Below are 23,553 nucleotides of genomic sequence, written 5' to 3'. Positions count from 1 at the left end.
TTAAATTTATGGTGGTGGTGGTAGGAATTATGGCTTCTTAAATTTAACATGTAGCCTCTTTCTGCCTTCTTTTCTTTCCTCCTCCTCTTCCTCTCTCCCTCCCTCCCTCCTTTATTCCTCTCATTCTTTCACTCTTTCTAATAATATGTTTACCTGGCGTATAGCTTAAGTTCTAGCCCATAAATTTAGAAGAATAGTATTCTTCCCTTTATTTTTTCTAAATTGTTTACTATTGTATATTGAATGTCCCCTTTGACCTAATAATAATTTATAATAATTTATAGGAATATTTAACTATTTCTCAGCACTTGGATTTTTTATTGAAAATTTGTTTGATGGCATTGTTAAAATGTGGTCTCTACAATGTCTGTCTTTAGGAGTATTGAGGTCTCTTCCTAGTTAGTATTCAATCAATTTTTATAAATATTCCATAGACATTTGAAAAGGTTGTGTATTTTTGTAAAGTACAGCATTCAATAGGTACCTATTGATTAAACCTTATTATGTACTTCAAATTATTGATGACCATGACGCTCACTGTGAGTTGGTAGATAAATTCTTCCTCGATATATGTTTTAGTTAACGTTTTCTTAAAATTCTAGAAAGCTACTTTATATATCTCAATACTATGCTATTTCTCACACAGACATTTATGATTCATATCACTGTTGTAAATGGAGCCAGTAGTTTGTACTAGTTTACTCTCTTTGCTCTATTGCTTTATATCGTAAATTCTATTGAAACTTATTTACCACTACTGTTTTCCTTATCCTTGCTTTTGCACATCTATACTTGAATTTTAGCTTTCTTTCATGAATTTTGTATGGTTTATAAGCAATGTGATTTTTAATTAAATGTGACATATTTGATTTTTAAATAGCATTTACACTACTTAAATTAGCATAATTACTGCCATGTTTGGTCTTGTTTCAGTCATTTTGCCCTTGCTTTCTGATTTTGAGGTTTTAAGTCTAGTTCTTATTTTTCTTGATAATTTGATCATTTTGTTTGTTTTTAGTTATTTCAGTAATTTGAATGGTAGAATAATATTTCAAACTCAAAAAGATCCCCCAAAAATCTGGAAATTAATGAAGTTTGTAACCAGGAAAATGAATGTTATTTTTACTTTTAATTCTAATTCCCTTTTCTTTGATTCCAGGATTTTATAATTTTGGATCCAAATTATTGTTCATGAAGTAAAAATACATATGATATAAATATATAAATATACGATAAGCACACACACACAGGCAGTCCTCTCTTTGCATGGTAGTGTGGGACTGTAAAAATGTCTATGTAAGCTGAAACTCTGCAAAATGATCTTAATAATCAATGAGAAAAATTATGATTCTTCCATGACCTTTAAAAATTTTGCCAAACATAAATAACTCTCTTATAGTTGGTTATAAATGTATAGGGAAATGAATAAAAGCTAGATTAATATTTATTTATTACTTGGTAATTTTTTAAAATAACAGTTTTCTTGAGATATAATTCACACACTATAGCATTCACTCCTTTAAAATGTATAATTTAGTACTTTTTAATCTCTTCAGAGAGTTGTGCAATCATCACCACTATTTAATTTCAGGACATTTCATCACTGCAAAAAGAACCCCACACCCACTAGCAGTTGCTCCTTCTTCCTTCCTTCTCTCAACAAATGGCAACCACTGCTGTACTTTCTGTCTGTATAGACTTGCCTACTCTGAACATTTCTTATAAATGGAATCATGCAATATGTGGTCTTTTGTGACTGGCTTCTTTCACATAGCATGTTTTCAAGGGTCATCCATGTTATAGCATGCATCAGTACTTAATTCCTTTTTATTGCTATTGTATAGAGGTACTACATTTATCAGTTGATGGGCATTTGGGTTGGTTCTATTTTTTTGGCTATTAGGAGTAATGCTGCAATAATTAGTGTACAAGTTTTTTTGTGGACCTATGTTTTCAATTCTCTTGGGTATATATATATAGGATTGAAATTGCTGGGTCACATGGTAACTCCATATTTAACATTTTGAGGAACTTTCTTCCAAACTGTGTGCACCGTTGTGCAATCCTACTGGGACTGAATGAGAGTCCCGATTTCTCCACATCCTCACCAACGCTTGTTGTTAAGGACAGCAATTATGTGCTTACTAATTTTCTGCCTGCTGGATCTGTCTTTTCTTGATAGAGGGGTGTTGAAGTCTCCAGCTATAATAGCAGATTCATCTATTTCTCTTTGTAGTCCTACAGTTTTTGCCTCATAACTTTGATGCTCTGTTTTCTGGTGCATATTCATTAAGGATCGTTATGTCTTCTTGGAGAATTGACCCTTTTATCAGTATGTAATGCCTCTCTTTTTCCTTGGTAACTTTCCTTGCCCTAAATTCTTCTCTGTCCAAAATCATATAGCTACTCTAACATTGTTTTGATTAGTGTTAACATGGCATATCTTTCTCCATTCATTTACTTTTAGTCTATATGTTTCTTCATATTTAAAGTAGGTTTCTTGTAGAAAACATAGAGTTGGGTCTTTTTGATCCACTGTCTTTTAATTGGTGCATTTATACTCTTGCTGTTCAAAATGATTATTGATATATAGTTAGATTAATATCAACCACATTTGTTACTGTCTTCTTTTGTTGCCTTTGTTCTGTTTCCCACTCATTTTCTGCCTTTTGTGGTTTCAATGATTCCATTTTCTCTTCTTTCTTAGCATATTCGCTATACTTATTATTTTACTTTTTTTATTGATTACCCTAGAGTTTGAAATATACAAGTAATACAGGTTCACTTTAAAATAACACTGTATTACTTCATGGTAGAGCAAGTATCTTATAGTAAAATAATCTTAATTCCTCCCTCTTGTCCCTTTTATAATTGCTGTCATTCATTTCACTCATACATTATATATGTGTATATATATATATATATATATATATATATATACACACACACGTATATATAACTCATAACTGAGTGCATTGTTGCTATTATTTTGAACAAACTATTATTTGTTAGACAAGTCAAGAATACAGAAAGATAGACATTTTAATTTTACTTTCACTTATTCCTTCTCAGGTGCTCTTCCTTGTTAAATGTAGATCTTAGTTTCTGACCTATATATTTTTTCCTTCAATTGAAATAACTTCTTTAAATATTTCTTGCAAGGCAGGTGCCCTGACAACAAATCTCCTCATTTTTTTTTTTTTTTTTTTTGTCTTAGAAAATCTCTATTTTTTCTCTGGCTTTTTTCAGGGTTTTTTTTTTTTTTTGCTGTGTCATTTAGTTTCTGTAGTTTGAAAATGATATACCTAGGTATAGTTTTTTTGTGTGTTTGTTTTTGCATTTATCCTGCTTGGTGTTCTCTGAGGTTTGGCATCTGATATTAATTTGGGGGAATTCTCAGTGATCATTGCTTTAAACATTTCTTCTGTTCCTTTCTCTCTTTCTTCTAGTATTCCATTAAGCACATGTCACACCTTTTGTAGTTGTCCCACCATTCTTAGCTATTCTGTCCTGCTTTTTTTCCCCAGTCTTTTTTCTCTTTGTTTTCAGTCTTGGAAGTTTCTTTTGAGAGATCCTCAAGCTCAGAGATTCTTTCTTTAGCCATGTCCAATTTACTATTAAGTCCATTAAAAGCATTCTTCACTTATGTTACAGTATTTTTGATCTCTAGAACTTCTGTTTGGTTCTTTCTGAGAATTTCCATCTCTCTGCTCACATTGCTCATATGTTTTGCAGTTTACTTTATCCATTAGAGCCCTTAGTGTATCAATCACAGTCTGAGACTGGTTCTGATGCTTACTTCAAGCTATGATTTCTTGCCTTTTTATACATCCTGCAATTTTTTCTTGAGAGACAGACATGATGTATTGGATAAAAGGAATTGCTGTAAATAGGCCTTTAGATATGCTAGTAAGATGTTGAGGGAGGGGAAGTATTCTATATTCCTAGATTAGGCTTCAGTTTTTCAGTGAGGTTACTACACCTCTAGACTGTGGACTTTACATGTACTTCTTGGTTCTCCCCCCTCATTCCTCCTTGAGTGGGACGGGATGGCTAGAGTGGGCTGGGGTGGGATATTTCTCTTCTCCAAGTGAATGCCAAAGCTAGCTAGAGTTAACTATTTCCCTTCTCCCAGGGCAATTAAACTCTGATAAAACTCCAGCAGATTTGGCTCTGGTTAATTAGTTTCTCCAGAGGGCACACTTTATTAGGATGAACGGAATGCTGTGGGATATTTCAAAATGGTTCTTTTCCTCTCCTCCTATGGGAAACGTGAGGGGATTTTCCCTGGCAATCACTTTGAGAACCTGCTAGAGCTCTAGAAGATAGAACTCACAAAGTTGTTGGAACTCCCCATTATTGGGTCCCTCTGGAGTTTTTATCTCTCAGGCTTGTCCACACTGAGCCCCCATCAATTCATCGATTATAGTTCAGGTTTCCTTATCCTGTCAGTGGTTTTGTGGAGGTTTTTTCTCGTGGGTTTCTGAGACAGTACGTTGTGATTCTCTGTATTTGCTTGTCTATCTCTCTAAGTTTGGGAGCAGCAGTTTGCTCTATGACCTCACTTCCCTTAGAGATTTAGAAGAGTTGTTGATTTTTGTTTGTTAAACTTTTACTTGTTAGGATGGAGTGGAAACTTCCAAACTTCTTATGTGCTAGACCAGAAACTGGAAGTCTGCATCATATTTTTGAAATGACATAATTCAAAATATTCTACATTTCACAAAAAAAGAAACTCATCCTTCTCCAGGTTAATTTTGTTCAGATGAAAGGTTATTAATAGAAATATATATTAGATTGCATTTTTTCAGGATAGATTGAAGGACCTGGAGACTCGTCAATGCATACAGTGATCATAACATGTTCTTTCCTACAGGACAAACATTGGTCAGATCCTTATGAAATAGTTACGTATGGTATGCTCTGATAGAAAATTTTCCTTTCCTTTATTCTGATATCATGGGTTACTGTGACATGAATTATTAACATCAATAAGTCGTTTACTTTCCCCTCATGCCTGCCTGTGGTCTAATTTATAAGCTACAGGATAGAAATTGAATCTTCAATGAAGATGGGCATTTTATGAATCTTGTGGAAAGAACTCTGCTAGGTACTCTTAACTATTTATACTTAGAAGAATAATCTTGGGTGGAAGGTCCTAACTAACATCACTTAGGCAATTGTCACACAGCACCAGGGGACAAATTATATTTTCAGGCCTATTTATAGTGTAGAAGCAGGTGACTTTATGAAAGCAGACTGCTAACTAAAGTTCCAGTCAAACAAGAATTAATTATGCAGAACCAAATGAACTAGTGAAGGCAAATTGTGGTTGTTTGTCCTGGAATATTATCGGTAGGTGTTATTCTTCATGTTCTATGTATTTTTTTATGGGAATCTGAGGAAGTTCTTTATATTTCTTTTTGATTTGTCTTTAGTCATCAAATTAGTAGTCTAAGCTTCTATAACAGAAATAAAAACACCCTTTAAATGATGTTGTGTTCTTCCTGACCAGAAAGAATTCATCAGCAAATATTTTTACTGTGTTTCTTTACTTTCACTGGCAAAATAATTATGGTCAAATATTCAGTGAGAATCTTATTTGGCAATCAGGGCTATAACTGGAGAGTTCTGTCTGAGCATAAATCTAATTCAACCAGGTATGACAAACCCGCTGTCAGGAATAAGTTTGTATTTCATGTTTAAATCCAATGCCCACAAGATCCTTCTAGGAATCTGTGGCCAGCCTTTCTGTGATCAAGAATGACCTTTGAGATTATTTACTAATGACCTTTGAGATTATTTACTATCACTAAGGTTAAAAGAAAATTATTCAGGACTTAGAAGTAAATTAAAAGGATTATTGTATATCCTTTAAAAATGCTGGGCATTGTCTAACAGACCCATTCAAGGATTGTTTAGTTTCCTGGGGGTATATTTTTTGTTTGACTTCCTATATATGATTAATTAGGGCCACAATTTTATGAAGTTGCACATTGACTTGTAGATTCCTATCCTGTAGAGATGCAAATATTTCTGTCTATTAGGAAGATCAGTCCAAACATTGAAGTTTCATTGCTTGGTAGAACATTAATCAGTTATGTTTCTTAGAACTGCAACCACTGTTCAACATTTTTTTCAGACACTATATATATTCAGTTTCTCGAACTCTCCCATGAACCAGATTTATTGTTTTGCTGCAACCATTAAATAGCTGACCTGTGTTTATTCTATAATTTTATAAAAATTTTAACTTTTTAAAAATATATATTTGACACTATTATCTCTATTTAGCTATTACCATGAAAAGTCTCAGGGTCTTTTAATATTTTTCTGTCTAAATGGAAGACCCTGTTCAATAGCATGTAGCCTTTGTTAAGATAAAGGAACATTTTCTTCTATTATATTTTTGTTTTTCTTTTATGCCTTTTCAGTTTCCATTACACTTATTAGTCATAATTTTGATCTCAGCATACTGTACTCTCTATTTATCATCTCTTCTCCCATCATGGTCATTTTTGCTTTTTGATCTGCATTCTTGGAAACCATTTACACTTTTCCATCTATAAAATTTTCAATTTTAAGCAATATGGATTTTACTTTACACAATTCTCAATTCAAATTTCAATGCCATATTTGTGTTTTTAACCTAATTTTTTGTTTCTTTCTCAGTCTCAGCTTTCAGCCCATTCAACCCCTTATGATCTCTAAACCATGTTTCATAGAAGCTATGTTTCTTTTTATTTTATTGAGATGAAGAATATAACTTATGACATGTTCTATTTATTATAGAAAACTTTTTTTTTTCCTGAGGTTGACTTTTCCTCTCAACTTTCAGGGTATTTCTCACCTTTTCTTATGTTACAGAATGTTTTTATATTCTCTGGACTGGCAATATTTCTTTGTTTTCTCATCTATCAATGAGGGGATATCTCTCAAAACCCAATGTTTGCCAGTTTGAAAGAGGCATAGGTTTCCTTTGGCCTTCTGTCTGCACTTGGATGCTTGCAGCTACTAGAATAGCTCTAAGTCCTGTTCTTTAATTAATGTGCAAAGCCCTTAGCGAAATTTTAGTGTCTGACCATTACTCATCTTCTGCAGCTCTGATAGACTGCCTACATGGCTTAATTTTCTTACTCTGGAAAATAATCTTTATCTCCAGGGCAGTAATTTCCAAATCTGACTGCTCATCAGAATCCCTTGAAAAGTTTTAAAAATATGTAGCTACTCAGATCACATGTTATCTTTCCTGGAATTTAATCTCCAGAGATAGGACTTGGAATTCATATTTCTTAAAAGCTTCCCAGGTCATTGTAATGCAGCTGGTGGACAGCCCCCTAGTTAAGAATAGCTAAATGTATCTGAGACAATTTATAGCTCTGCTTTAACCTACAACTCTTGATCTCACATCAAGAGTTCACCTATAGCTCTCTACCATCCATGACCACACAAGATACTTTTTCTTCCACCACAAACCTTGCTGCCCTGTAGAGTTGCAAATCTGCAAGTGAATGTCAAGTTCTAATAGATTGGGAGGAGACGTATATTTTAAATTCTGGTTTTTAAAATAAGGACCTATGCTATAGGGGATGAGCTATCTGACTTTCAGTTTCATAGAAGCTAGGCCAATAAGGGAAGTTTGAATTACCATCATGTCTATTTCCTAGCTGGCCAAACGGGACTGTTTCAGAACATGGGTTTTCCTCAATTATGTTTTGACTTGATATACCAGACCTTCTCCCGAGAAGGTTATAGTTTTTACAAATGAACCTACTTGCCTCTTCCAAAACAGCTCCCAGGCATGTTCAGTCATAAGATTAAAAACACAGCCTGTAGAATCTGAACTATCCATGTACTACAAGAGCATCTTCTCAGAGATAAAGTGAGTACTGTGTGAGATTGTGGAAACTAGGGGATGGCTTGCATTCGCAGTGAAGAGTATGATCAAGTGTGTGTCCTATTAAAATGATTGACAAGGGCTTCCCTGGTGGCGCAGTGGTTGAGAGTCCGCCTGCCGATGCAGGGGACACGGGTTTGTGCCCTGGTCCGGGAAGATCCCACATGCCGCGGAGCGGCTGGGCCCGTGAGCCATGGCCGCTGAGCCTGCGTGTCCGGAGCCTGTGCTCCGCAACGGGAGAGGCCACAGCAGTGAGAGGTCCGCGTACCGCAAAAAAAAAAAAAAAAAAAAATGATTGACAAGATCTTTGCTATTGGTACAGCTTTCTGAAAGAAGCTGGCACCAAAGCGGGCAGTGGTTGTCCTCCTGTGAATGGGATCCAGCTTGGACTCTGAGTACACGAGCTCTATCTGCTCTGAGTTTCCCCATTTTATACAAAAGCTTATTAGGCATAAAGCTAGTGATGTCTACTCCATCTCCAACTCCCAGAAGTGCCAAGAATAAAAGCAAATCAGACATTTCAGCGAAAGCATCGACTCTATGGATTTGATGCAGGTTGGAGGTAACAAATTTTCAAATTGTCTTTAGAGACCAATTCAAATAATCATTTTTTTTAAAAGTTTCCTTCCCGTGCTGAGGGAAAAAAATGCAATCCACAGTGGATTGAGGCAGCAGAAATATTATCTGTTAAGTTCTGTTTCCAAGTAGTGCACCCCTAGGGAGAAAGGGAGTCTCTTTCATTCACTCATTCAGTTCACAATTACTAAGGAACGACTAACTATAGAGCCTGGAACTTTTCTAGGGCAGAGACTATAACAAAGAATAAGACAAAACAAGGTCCTTGCCCTCATGAAGGACCTGTCTGGGAGAGACAGACCTGTAAATAGATACCTAGGAGAACTGCACTGTTTTTCTCTGAAGAAAAATGTCAGTTAAGGCCATAGAGCATAATGAGGCTGCTGTTTAGATGGTCCTAAGGGACACCCTCTCTGAAGAGGAGACATTTAAACAGAGACTTGTATCACTGGAGGTGATTCAAGAGCCAGATCCCTGCTTTCCCCTCGTCTTTAAGAAGTTATTTATTAAGACAGTTGATCCACATTCCAGATCTTTCTTTCAGACTATAAAACTCTGGGAGCTACATTTATTTTCCTTAATTTGGGTGTTTTAAATAGTGTGGTCACCTGCTTACTTATTAACAGAGATCAAATAATAATTATTATCAATCCAGTTATTATTTTCCCTTACAAGTACAATTTTCCCCACTAAATCTGTTTAACTGTACATTCTTTTGGCTAGAAAATGGATTTTCATCAATCTTTTCAAGGATTACTGGTAATTATGCTCGGACCTAAGTAGAAAGATGCAGTGTGATATTCAGGAAATAATGTGGTCACTCGGGTCTGTATTTTACTCTTGGTCGTGCCATTTGAAGCACAGTTTTTCTCATCTGTAAAACTGGTAGGATAGCTACCTTCCAAACACGTGGTCACTGTATGTTAATACTGTTCCACCTACTGCACAATCTGAAATTGCTGCAGTTATATTTCTCCATTGGTGACCTGAGTCTCTCTTCCATTTCAGAGGACAATTTGGCATGGCTAGTAAAGATCTCAATCATTCCACATCAACAAGACATGGAGGAGACTTCATCTTTGCTGGAATAGTTTTTATGTCTCATGTTGCAATGTAAGCTGTGATTCTCAGACTTCCCAGGTGGATTTCTCCAACAGCCCATATTTAATCAAAACTACAAGATGTGTTACACTGAGAAGCTAAGAGATTGGTCAGGGTCACTCAGCTGGTTTATAGTAGAGATGCAACGAGAATCACCTTTTTCCAACTACATTGAATATTTTTCTTGTATCTTAGGATCTACACTTGATCGAAACTCTCAAGGCCAAAAGTAGCCTTGGAAAGATGGTATAAATTACTAGATGGATAATTTTTGCTTTAACAGATTTGGTCAGTACCAAAACCTAATTTCTTTTGGAGGAAGGACAATTCTTTCACTTCAGAGAAGCATAAAAAACACATACTTGTCAATAACCAATGATGGAGAATTCAGCCTTGCTGAAATTAACTTTCTTTTATGATCCACTTTTGAACATGATGTAACAGGTCCAACCTTGGAATGAAAACATAGGGAGTGAAAACATACTCTTGCCTTTTCAATCTGATTTTAGGCACTGATTTTTCTCTTTAGTCTTCAGAAAACCATAAACAGTTTCATAGAAACCCTGATGTTGGGGATGGGGAAAAAGGGAGAACTACATGATTTCTATATTTTAATATTATTGCTTTGACTCATTTTTGATTGAGGAAACTACCTTTTCTCTTGTCAAACAATACAAATCTCTAGAAATACACCTCCCCTGATACACACAGTGGTTGGAGGCCTCCTGTGGGGAACATCTGTGGCTCTAGTTCTGGGCCACTTCTCAGCTCACTGCCAAACTGCCCATCAGGAAACCTGACACTGCACATTCCAACCTGCCTCACCATCATAAAATCATACTTTTGTTTTTTGCTCTGGGGACCTTTGAAGAAAAGATACCTATTTTTGCTTTGCTTTTCTTATAAAAATATAAATGCTTTGATAAGCATTTTCTCCTGATGTATCAAAAGACACTTCCATCCATTGATTTTCAGAATGTCCTCACTCTTATTTTTTCATGGTCCTGAGAGAACAAGTGACTGGTCCAGTGTTTCACAGTGAGTTAGAGGTGGAGTTAAGATTGAATCTCGAGGCTCCTTGACAATTATTTTCAATTTTCCCCCAGTGTACTTTATTACTTCTTTACACAACCTCTAGGTTCAAAAGCCCTTTCGACAACTTCTAGGTCATCACCTTATTTCGTTAAGAGTGTCAGAAGTTACAGTTTTCTTCTGGAAATGTATGCAGAAATAGCATGAAAAATTCTTATATTTCTCTTGGAATATACCACATTTTTTTTTTTTAATTTTCTTTGGAAAGTCACAAAATGCTCTAAATTTATGACGTGATCACAGTAATGATTTGTTTTTCTTTTCTTTGTCTCCTTGGGTCATAACAATAACTTTTGTAATTTAAAACTATGAAAAATTCACTTGCATATTGTTGGATGTCTCCGGTGCTGTCATTCCCCTGAGATTATCTGCCATGTGGCTTTCTCATGTTGTCTCCTTGCAGACATGCTGACCACTGGTGCGAGGTGTTTCAAAGGCTGACGTTTACTGCTCTTAGCATGCTGATGTACATTCTTAGGGAAGAGATGGATGAAAATCTTGAAGTTGTATTGTCAGACTCTGAAGTAATCATTATTCTTGGGCAATTGAGAGAGAAACACTGTCATATCGGTTGTGTTTGGATATCATGTCAACCAAACAACTGCCTCAAGTTTTGCTTTTCAGTACAGTGCTTTAATGTCATCTATGAACAGCCTGGGTATTCAGTCTTTACCTATTAAGGTGACAGATACTACCAGGTGACACAGCAGAGTACAAGTTGTCCAAGTTGTAGTTTGAGCCTTTATCTAGTATATTAATTATAAATATCAAAAGGCATAATCAAATTGATTTTAGAAGGTAATACAGGGCAGAGGTTAGAGCATAGATTGGATTAGATCTGTATATTGTATTTTTTTTAAAACCATTTTTATCATCACCCTGCTAAGGACCTCCCCACCTTTTTAAGGACAACTTCATATTTGCTGCTTTTATTTTTTATCTACTCTGCCAGTCTCTGCTTTTTAATTGGTATTATTTATACCATTTATACTTAACTTACTACATCAGAGCTTAAGTCAGCCATTTAAATTTTTGTTTTCTTTTTGTTCCTATGTTTCTTATTCCTCCATTTTTTATTTGTTTGCTTAGTATTTTGTTTTCCTGTGGGTTACTTGAACGTTTTTTAGGATTCTGTTTTGCTTTCTTTGTAGTGCTTTTGAGTACATTGCTTTGTATAGTTTACTTAGTGGTTGATCTTCATATTACAATATACATATTGTTGTATTACAGTCTATTAACATCAGCATTATAGCATGGAAACCTCATTTCCATCTAGATCCTTTTACCATCACCACTATTGAAATATCATCAACTTGAAATTCAGATGATATTGTGGACTGAATATATGTGAACCCCTCCCCAACCCCAAGTTCACATGTGAAACCCTAACCCCCATGTGGCTGTGTTTCGAGATAGAGCCTATAAGGAAGTAATTAATATTAAATGAAGCCATAAGGTTAGGGCCCTGATCCAATAGGATGAAGAGGCATGAGAGAGCTTTCTCTCTCTTTTTCTCTCCCCTCTCCCACCCCTCCCCAGCAGGCAAACACCAAGGAAAGGCCATGTGAGGACATAAAAAGAAGGTGGCTGTCTATAAGCTAGGAAGAGAGTCCTCATCAGAAGTCCTGCCAGAAACTTGATTTTGGACTTTCCAGCTTCCAGAACTGTGAGAAAATAAACTTCTATTGTTTAAGTCACTCAGTCTATGGTATTTTATATGGCAGCCCAAGCTGACTAATGCAGATGGTGTTATAAATTTTGCTTCAGTCCTCAAATAAGATTCAGAAAACTCATCAGGAGAATAATCTATTATGTTTAGTCATATTTTGGTTATTTTCATTTTTTTCCCTTCTTGATGCTCTAAGATTCCTTCACTTATCATTTCCTTTCTGCTTGAAGAATTTCCTTTAGCCTTTCTTTAAGTGTATATCTGTTAAGTAACAAAGTCTCAGAGTTTTCTTTCACATGAGAACATTTTTATTCCCTTCTCACTACTGAAGAATAGCTTTGCAAGATATGGAGTTTGCAGTTAATAGTTCTTTTCTTTCAGGACTAGAAAAATACTGTGTCACTTCTTTTTGTCCTCCGTTGTTTCAGATGAGAAATCTGTAATTCAAATTGGTATTTCTCTAAAGATAATACCTTGTTTCTACCTGGCTGCTTTCAAGATACTGTCTTTGTTTCCAGTGTTTAGAATTGAATTATGCTGTGTCGTGTTGTGGATTTCTTTAAGTTTACCCTACTTGAAATTCTATTAGCTTTTAAAATCTGTGTATATATCTATATCTATCTATCTACCTATCTATCTATGTCTTTCTCCAAATATGGGAAGTTATCAACCATTATTTCTTCTAATATGGGACTCTAATGATATGAATTTAGATTGTTTGTTATTGACTAGATTAGCTAGAGCTGAGTTAAAATTCTGTTTAAGCCACTTAGTAGCTAAATTATCTAGGTAAAATATTTCAGATTGATTGATTGATTTCTATAAAATAAGACATGAGGCCAGTCTGTATTGGACCTCTGTTGCTTTAATCAGCAAACACTGCCACCACCACCACCACCCCCCGCCCAGTGGGACCTTATGCACATAGACACACATTGTTTTCTTTGGGGAACTTCTCTTTCCTCATTGTATTTGGTGGGGCTGCCAATCATAATCACCACAACCCTTACCACACTCCACAAAGATTGAATTGTGTTCACCCTAGGAAGTAGACTGAATGAGACATCAGCATTACCATGTTCAGCCCAGTAACGGGACCAATGCCTCATCCATAAGACTAATTATTATTTATTGCATGTGCAAATAATGACTCAAATCCCAATAACATTTTTTTCCCAGAGCAGTGAGGTGACAAAATACTTAAAGATTTGTAGTGCGGGTCAGCAACTGGCTCTGGAATTCACTGCATTAGCAATCTAATTGTTCTGTCTCTTTATTGCTTGCTCCACATTTCTCCCTCTCCCTTTGGCTACATCTATCTTATTCTGCATGTCTTTATCTAGACTATCTCGGTATTTTTCTCCTTAAGTCCCTAAGCTTCTTTATTTCTCCATTCTCTCTCTTATGATCTCTGCTCCCCTGACATTTTTTTTTATTATTTTGTACCTATTTTGATTCCTACTTCTGTATTTTATTCCTTCTTACCTTCCCCATTTTATTTATTATTTATTTATTTATTTATTTTGTAACCAGCTTCCATTCACTTTATTTTTCTCATATAAAACTATGTGGTGGTCACAGCTGGAGCTTGGGTCCTCTGCAAGGAAGCTCTGGTGTGGGTCTTTACAAGATGGTCAGTGAATTCCTGCCATGGAGACTTGGTGAACAGCATCTGTTTCCAGAGATCAGGGGTGAGAGAGCTGTAGGTCTTGGAAATGGCATCAAAGGTGGCCTTGGCAAAGTTGCCCCAGGTGGCAGTGCAGCCCCTGACAGAGGTGTAGCAATTGTCAGTACTGGCCATCAGCAGCAGCTTCTTCGGCACAGGGGCTGAGTTGATGCCAGTGCCCCTGGGGCAGGGATGAGACTCACCAGGCCAGAGCCACAGAGAGCCAGTCATCTTGCAATGAACAGCATTGGGCTTGCCAATCTTGTTACTCCAGTAACCTCGCTGCATGGGGACGATGGAGAGCTTGGCCAGAATCATGGCCCCACAGATGGCAGTGGCTACCTCTCTGGAGCACCTGACACCCAAATGATGTCCATTGTAATTCTCAGTGGCGACAAATGCCTAGAACCTGGTCCCGCTGGCCAGCACGGGTCTGCTTTTGCAAAGGCATTATCTTCAAAACCTTGTCCTTGAGGGATGCCCCCAGCAAAAAGTCAATGATCTCAGATTCCTTGATGGGCAGAGAGAAGAGACAGATCTCCTCCAGGGACCTGATCTTCATGTCCTCGACCAAGCGACCCAGCTTGGTGACAGGGAGCCTCTCCTTGTCCTTGGCCCCAGCCCCGGGATGACGTAAACTACCTCAGCCTCCTCTCCCGGGGCCCCCTCGGCCTCCGAGCCCTCCAGCAGCACCTGTATCATCTGCCATTTGGTGTTTTTATGGAGAAGAATCTTACTTCCCCACTTTAATCGTTTTGCTTCTTACCCGTCTTTCCAGATCATTTTCTCTATTCAGTATCAGATCACAATGGGACTCTAAGTTACGTGTATTTATTTAGTATTTACTGTTTATTCAGTATTTATTTGCTATCTCTTGGAATAAAGATTTATCTTCCTTTTTCTAACTGAAAGAAAGTCATTTAATGTATTAAAATGAATATATGTAATTTAAAATATTCTATACAATCTAATTAAATATTTAATATATTTAAGTACCAAAGTTAAATATATTTATGTAGGGAAGATAATATAAGTTTTTATTCACCTCCAGCTCATGATTAATTTTGCTTTTCTTGTGGATTAAAGGCTGTTAATAGGAAAAAAAAATCCTCATCCCTCTTGTAAACATGGGTCTCTGATGTCTTTTATTAAGTTAGTGCTAAAGCCACAAACAGCGAATGTGACAAGCAGGTCTGATGACAGCAATGTAAATTAATCTCCCTAAGCTGGACCATCTGGTTTTTGGAAACTGAACAAGAAACACACAGCCCTAGCTCAGCATCTAGAGTATTCATTGGCTGGTGAGTATTGACTATGCATATTAGTCAGTCAGAAATGTCCAAAAGGAAGAGCACACCATGGCCAGTGATCTGGCTGAGTGGACAGACCTATTCTTTGGTTAGAGAATGATTCTTTATTCAGCTCATTCTCCAGACCTCAATTCTGCCCCAGTCAATTCTGCTCTGCTATAAAGCTGGTCCCAGTAGAAAAGAAAGAGGGAGGTAACAGTCCCTGTGTCTCTGCCTGAGGGATGGCAAGGAAGCATGGCTACACTCATACTTCCTGGCCACTAGCTCTGCAGCTCAAGCTGTTCTCTTTTGCTATATGTCTTCTCTAAGGCTTTCCTCTGCTAACCTATCCCAAGTGGTGCTTAGTGCTCTGTTCTCCATCTCTACATCATAGGCTCAGCAGAAGAATTTATTTTCTTATTGTGAATCAATACATCATAGGCTCAGCAGAAGAATTTATTTTCTTATTGTGAATCAATACAATAATCTCTCCTGGTGGAGGATTTTCAACCTTGAACCATTGGGAATGAACATTGGAAATGAATCTGTTCCCTGGGGTCCTGAAATGCTCAAAGCTCTCAATTTCTGCTCCCACCTCCACTCCCATGTCCTTGATAATATGTGCCAGGACCCAAAAACATTTAATTGGAGAGCTTAGTTGAGTATTTTTCTCCTCCTTAGATTACCCTATAAATATTGAAATTGAACAAGATCTTTCAAAGTACTAAGTGACATTTTGTTGGTGTTCACATGGGATGAATACATTTACATCTATTAGATAATTATTTATCAAGCTAATTGGCCCCAAACCATCAACTTTTTATTTTTATTTTTTAAGATAAAGCCTAACACTTGCAGGGAAGAGGTATTTTTTTCATACTTGGGTTCTCCTGGGGCATCTTGCAAAACTGGATTCACAGACTGCAAATGTGCTTCGCGTGCTTTCTCAGTGAGGAAGGGAAAACTGAGATCTCGAGCATTAAACAATCATTTTAGTCCACAAAACCTGTGTGTGAATTATTGACATTCCATTCCCATGTTTACTCAATTAATGAAGCCAATTAGTGCACATTGTGCTTTGTAGTAGCATCAGCAGGAACTAAATGAGCCTTTGGGGATGTTTATGGACTTAGTTGATTTCAGGAAAAAGGTTGACTGATAGAAGCAGCTGCTAGTGGGAAACAGTTTGCTCCCAAATAGAAATGAACCATAAGATTGAACAGATGTTGTTCTGTCTTCTTAGTGCCTGGATTATGGTGCAATGTTATCAATTAATTTCCTACCAGGAAAGTCTAAAATATAGTCAAAGGAAACTGTCAGAGGCCTGCCACAGCGCTCTACAGCAGCAGGGCAGTGTTTATTCTCCAGGAAGTTTGTAGTCATTGGCTTCCCAGTTGTCTCACTAATCAGTTAAAAAACAAACAATAAAATGACCAACAATTAAAAAAAATTGACTTAGAAATAATATATAAACTTAGAGAATGAGTTGAAATCCCTTTGAATACATTTTATAATATTCCAGTTAATTATGGTAATGAGATGTGGTAGTTAATTTTATGCATCAACTTGACTGAGCTAAGGGATACCCAGATGGCTGGTAAACAGTTTTTCTGGATGTGTCTTTGGGGGTGTTTCTGGAAGAAATTAGCAGTTGAATCAATAGACTGAGTGAAGCAGATGACCCTTACCAATGCAGGTGGGCATTGTCCAATTTATTGAGGACCTGAATAGAACAGAAAGGTGGAGGAAGGACAAATTTGCTCTTTGCTTGAACTGGGACATCCATCTCTCCTGCTCTCAAACATCAGCACTCTTGGTTCCCAGACCTTTGGACCTGGATGGAATTATACCACAGATTTTCCTGGGTCTCTAGTTTGTGGATGGCATCATGGGACTTCTCAGCCTCCATCATTGTGTGAGTCAGTTCCTATAAATTATCTCCTCTTTATCTATCTATCTATCTATCTATCTATCTATCTATCTATCTATCTATCTACCTACAATCTATCTATCTATCATCTCCTACATGAGGAAAACAAAGAAAAGGGGAAGAGAACAGGACCTCTTATTTCCAGAGGGTAGATTTCCCAGCTGCAGTCTTTCTGGAAGAAATCTATTCTATAGCTCTCTCCACATTATAATGCAGGGGATCTGCAACAGGTGTCAGACAAAAGTAGGTTTCCATCAGGTATGCCCCCACATAGGTTGTATGACCTTGGGTAATTTATCAGTACCTTGTGTGAGTTATCAATACCTTGGGTAAGTTAATAAAGCATGCTATATCTTGGTTTCTCCTCTGTAAAATGAAGATACATATACTTGCTTCACAGGGTTAAATAAAATAACATGTGATAATTTTTGTTGTAATGCACATTTTCTATATTAGGTATCATAGATTATATATACAATCAATTTATTAATTTGCAAGGAGATGAAGGAAGTGAAAAAAGGACTTCAAATGAATAGGTTGGCTGTAAAGATGCTTTCTGATTTTAGAAACATGTTAATGTGAAAAAGAAAAAAACTCGCACCCTAGATTTAAGAAAATGTCATAGTATATGCTAAAGAAATATTTACTTTTCTTCTTCTCATGTATTAAGAAAGCAGATATCAGAGAGCAGCTCACCAAACATTCAGGGAGACTGGAACTTCTTGATATCTATTTATAATATACTTTATTTCTAGTATGAGTATATAAAATCCAATGTGCAAGAATCAAAGAATCCTAGTTTGAGACATGTGAACATCTCATGTGGCCTTTATTTCTTATGTTAGGCTCACAAATAAAACAAGATGGCTTCTGTTTTGTAATCCACACTTAATTAGTCCTTTTTTTGGTGGGACCGATAAAGAGCGGGGTGCAAAGATTGTATTTGTTTTACTACTGAAAGAGCATTTCTAGCACAATGAATAAATCACAAACCCAAGACACTTTACTCTGTATAATTATTGTGAAGCCTAGTTTTATTTTCACCGAAGTGAGGCGTGAGGTTATGTATGTGCTTGTTTTGTTTTGTATGTGCTTGTTTTGTTTTTAATTTTGGCAGGAGATGGGGCAGTAGAGAAAGCTGTGAGGGAAAAGTGTTGCTGTCTTGTAAAATTATTTTTACATAGCTGTGCTAATTTATTTCACTCATACCCATTGATTGTAGACAAAGAAATCAGCCAGATCAGAGACCGGACTTGGAAACATTGGAGACAGATAGAAATATTGGATTTTTTGAAGATAGAGAAAGGGGAAATTATATATTTATGTACTAATAAATATTTGATATAATATATATAATATATATCAATATAGTTATATATTAGTATAATATATATAATAGTATATGTCATGTGTGTATATATTTACACACATACTGAAGGAAAAAAGAGATACAACTGATAGACAGTACAAAAATAGTCCCTTTGGGAAGCCTAAAAACTTGACCCTGCAGGGGGTTATTCTTACCCCCTTCTCTTCCTCTACCTATGTGTCTCTATGAATCATGGTTCAGGGGTGCTCGACATGCTGCTTGAATCTGAGCCACGTGGAACCACTTGCCTCATGCATGTCTATCCATAGGGCTGGTGCTGCTTCTGGGTCCCTCTTTTGTAATCCAGGTCTTCTGTCTTCAATTTCAGAGTTCCTGGTCAATTTAAAGTATCTCTTCTTTCCAAATGGTTAGAGAAGCCTCTGCCACAACTTTTGAAAACAAGATTTTAATTCTCTTTATCATCAACGTACAAGTGTAACTGCTAAAACCTGCCATTTTATTGAACACTTGCTAAGTTCTAGGCAGTCACCTTAGTTAATTACCTAATTTAGTTCTCACCCCAGTCTTATGAGACAGATATTGTTATGGCCATTTCAGTTGAGCACACTGAGATTAACTGAGTGATGTAAGAGCCAAGATGGTCAGTCAATGAACATTATTTTTGCTTGGCGAAGCCTGAGGGAGCTGGTGGACAGATCATTAGGGATGGTTTAATTCACTGTTCATTTTACAGAGCAGGAAAAATGAGTCTCAGAGGCAGAAAGTGATTGCCCATATACACTGGGGTGTATATCAGAGCTGAGAACCAAACTCAGGACTTGCGACTTTAGCACCCCATCTTTTCTGTGGAGCCAGGCTGCTTCATGGAACAGAATGACAGCAGGCTGATTGAAGTATGGCCGGTTGTGGGTCCCCAAACTGCTAACGTTGTGCCAGTGTTAACGAGGCTCCCTGGAATCTGGACCAAGAAGAGGAGAACGGATTCGGGGAGACCCTCATCTTCTTTCCGGATTACAGCGCCTTGTCACTCAGGCCCCATCACCCCCTTTGGCCCCTCTGTCCGAGAGATGCCTGACGATACTTCCCAGAGTAAGACGATTAGTTTAGCTAGAGGCTAAGAAATAGGATCGTAAAAGCACATTAAAGGAAGGAGCTAGAAAGAAGAATCACTTGAGGAGAACAGGGACACAGTCTCCTCTTCAGCTCCAGTCACACCTTTTACCTTCCACAGCCCAACAGCCACCCCTTTTGCCTACCTTAACTTTAGACACCAAATGAAGACACAAAGGCTTTATCTGTACCTCACCATGGTTCCTCTTGGATCTGGGGGGGGGGGAAATATGTTATTTATATGTTTTCATAATTGAGAGAGGAAGAGAGAGAGAAGGAGAGAGAGAGAGAGAGAGACCCATCTGCTGCATATACTGACCTCTTCTGTCTTGATCCTTTGCCTTGTTACACTGTGTTCCTGGGACCCTTCCTCACTGTGGCCACTCCACAACTGGCCCATTTCCTCTCAATACACAGCTCGTGCTCAACTTGATTCCCTTTCAACCAACGGACCCTACTGGTGTATTTAATTTTGCAGAAGGACACATATCGAATAACTCTTGTCAGTAGTTGCTGAATGTATATTCAACATTTTCTCCTTTTATAGATTATATTATTTGCGCTCTCTACTCCTTTGTATGGCATGTAAGGAATTGCAGGTGTCATGGGAGAGAAGAAATAGCTCAGGTTCCATATCTTTTTGGATTTTTTTCACTTGAAACTCGTAGATTTATAAGAACAAATATCAATTACCAAATAAATAAAAATATGTAATTACTAGTAAAACAGACAGCAGATGGGCTTTACAATGCATTCACTTTACTTTGCAGTTCTACAGAACATGTGGTGCTTTCATGGGCACTGATTCTTATCAAGGAGTTAGGATCTGACCACTGTGAAGCAGTACATCATTCTTAGTAGGAGTTGTCACAGCCTTGCCAGTGATGGAAGGTCAGTAATCACCAGTTACAGAAAAGGCACTAATGTGTAAGCACTTATACGAGAGTCAATTATCATAAAGGGAACTAGAGGAATAGGCTGGAGAGATGCAGGAAGATTTTTCAGGTTGGCTCCTGGAGTTCATATTTCTTCCAGTTAACTGTAAATAGTCTCACCACTGAGGATCTCACTTAAGTGATGCTATTTTTTTCCTTTAGGGAAGATGTATTATTATAATTAACATACCCTCATAGAAACCTAGATGAGTACACTTAAAACGGGTCACTGATTCTGACTTTCTTGATTTAATGTCATTTCTCATTTTAAAAAAAAGAATGTGCACACTAATTTGCTATTTCCCCTCACCATCTGTTACCACAAGCTCATAGACAAATATAGCTATAAATCATAGTTACTAAAATTTTACTCTTCTTGTCTCACGGGACGTATTCATTAATAGGGTGTGTATATGTTTGTGTTTATAAATTCACATTATCTTTACATTCTGTGTGTTTCCTTTAGATAGGAGTAAGCTTTGCAGACATTAATTATAAGATCAAACCTTAGAGGAGAGTGACTTTGCACTTCTAAGATAGTTAACAATCTTTAACCATCACCAGTCATTTTTTAAGCAGCTTCTCTGTGGGTTGGATGAAAGTGGATTCATTCACCTGACTTTGCTTTCCTCTTTTTGGTGGCAGATTAGTCATTACAGGTCGGTCTTTGAATAGAGTCCAAATTGGTACATCTGGATCTGTTTAGTGACTCTACAGAGGAGCTCAGGCATCAGCTGATTTGTCTTGTTAGCACGTAAATGTCTTTGTTATCAGTCTCTCCATAATGCTTCTGACCACGTGTTTGCATTACATGGTACAATGCAAAAACAAAACAAATGAACAAAATAGAAAAAATTGTTTCCAGACCATTCTCTCAAGGAAAATAACTTTTACTCTCTAAGATATCACATAGATGGAGCGTCAAAGAAATAAACTTTGTAAACATATCATAATGACCTGAACCCAAACCAATAACTTAAAAATCAAAGCAGGATAGATAATTCAAATCATTTGTTCCAAAATGATTTATATCGTGCTAATTACCTTTAGTCTCTCTTTCTAGTTTGGCTCTCAGTAACAGTACTGTGTGCTCGATTTGGAGAACCATAAAATTCAGCATGGATAATAACTTTATTTTACTTGCTGAAGAGGAGTGATAAGCCCTGTCCATTTGCCACAGAGTTGTTTGCTCACTTTCTTTCTAAATTCTGCGTGGTCAAAGGAATTTTTTTTTCTCACACCTGTAACATTCCACTATCACCTTGGCCGTGTTGTAGTATTAAAAAATTTAAATCCCTCTGGTGAATAGCCAACTGTGCCCTTTCTTTTTATGGAAGATGTATTCTACTTCCAATTTTACATGGGCTGCTGCAGCCTCCAGTGTAAATAAGTACCTGTCTTCTAAAATGTCACTAATAAACTCCCGGTCATTTGGTGTTTGAGAAAGATGTCACACAAGAAATCACCTTCATGTTTCCACAAAAATCATCAAATGAAAACCTAGATCAAATTAACTAATGAATTTTATTACATTCCTATATTAAAGTAAAATGCATATGTGTGTGATGAATTAAACTGTTGAGTCCAGAGCCATTTTGTTTTTTCACTTTGGGAAGATGGCTATGACATTAATCTTTGTTTTTCTGAATACAGACAAGGCTAAGGAAGGCAGATATTAGGCCAGAAAATTAGGCCTTTTAGTGTCAATAAAGAAGTCCTATATTGGAGTCCAGAGATCTAGGTTTTAGCCCTATCCTGGCCTTTTGTTATCTGTATGACCTTGAACAAATCATCCTTTCTGAGCCCTTATTTACTTGTCCATAACTTAGAGATATCAATACCTGCTCTATTTCCTTGGTTTTTCATGTGAGGTAATGTTATTAGAATCTGTGAACTACTACACAAATATGAGGTGAAATTATTTTAGAGTTGAACTAGAGTATTTTTGATCAAAGGCTAAGCCAATAATGAAGTCACTGTGCCAAAATATTCCTTTGTCAATGGGCTCTACCATCTGTTTGTATTTTTATTAACCATGCCACTTTAAGAATAACAACAGAAGATAAGAATTATTTGAGGCACACCTTTTGCTGACTCTGAGGTCGGTTACTGGTAGCAAATAAAAATAAGGGCTCTTAATCACTGTCTCATAAGTGTCAAGCATTGTCCCTGGGGCTTCACACACATTTGTTTTTCACCAAATCTCTGCAAGCAACTCCCACTATGCAGTTAACAGATATGCAGATAAGTCAATGAAGGCTCAGAGATGATGTCTTGCTCAGGTCATAGAGTTGGCTCCAAGCAGAGTCAGAATTCGTACCTGGACAGGACAGCACTCCTGTTAATGTTTCAAGCATTCGACAACATCCGTAACAACAGAATTCTGCTGCTAAACTACCAAAAATTGCTAGATCCTAGGAGAGATCTACCAACAGGCCACCATCTCGAGGGTGAAGAAAGGTGTCTTTTTCTAGGAGAATGGCTGTTGGCAGCTGTGAGAAATGATAGTTTTCCTTCATGTTTTCTTAACTTTTATTTGAGCTTTGTTTCTCAAGAGTCAATATCATCTAGACATTTCCCTTTTGGGCCCATGCCTCCACTTACATTTTAGTTTTAGGGAAATTGATCCCATTATGTATTCAAAGGAGGAGTTCATATTTCTATGATAACTAATTATTTTGCACAAAGTTGTCTATTTAGACTCAGTTCTTAGCAATTCATTGCCACAAGTAACGATAGAAGTAGACTGCACATAAAGGCAAACTTGCTGTCAGCATAACGTATATTGGGTATGATTTCTAACTCACATATTATTACAATTGTAAGGTGACTTGAGCACCATCTAGGCAACTTCCTTTTTGTTTGTTTGTTTCTTTGTTAGTTTGTTTTAGGTTGGGAGAAAGAGACCCAAAGGAAGTAACCTGCCTATGGTCACATCACACAGTCTATTATAAACTT

The 23,553-nt window shown here is 36.9% G+C and overlaps 1 pseudogene; it reads right to left on the bottom strand.

Annotated features, from left to right (window-relative positions):
- Window positions 1-13,899: 13,899 nt before the first annotated feature.
- LOC132435512 (small ribosomal subunit protein uS5 pseudogene) lies at window positions 13,900-14,710 on the bottom strand (annotated as a pseudogene).
- Window positions 14,711-23,553: the final 8,843 nt, after the last annotated feature.

The sequence above is a fragment of the Delphinus delphis genome, chromosome 12, assembly GCF_949987515.2.
Source record: "Delphinus delphis chromosome 12, mDelDel1.2, whole genome shotgun sequence".
NCBI lineage: Eukaryota > Metazoa > Chordata > Mammalia > Artiodactyla > Delphinidae > Delphinus > Delphinus delphis.
This window is presented reverse-complemented; position numbering and strand designations above follow the sequence as displayed.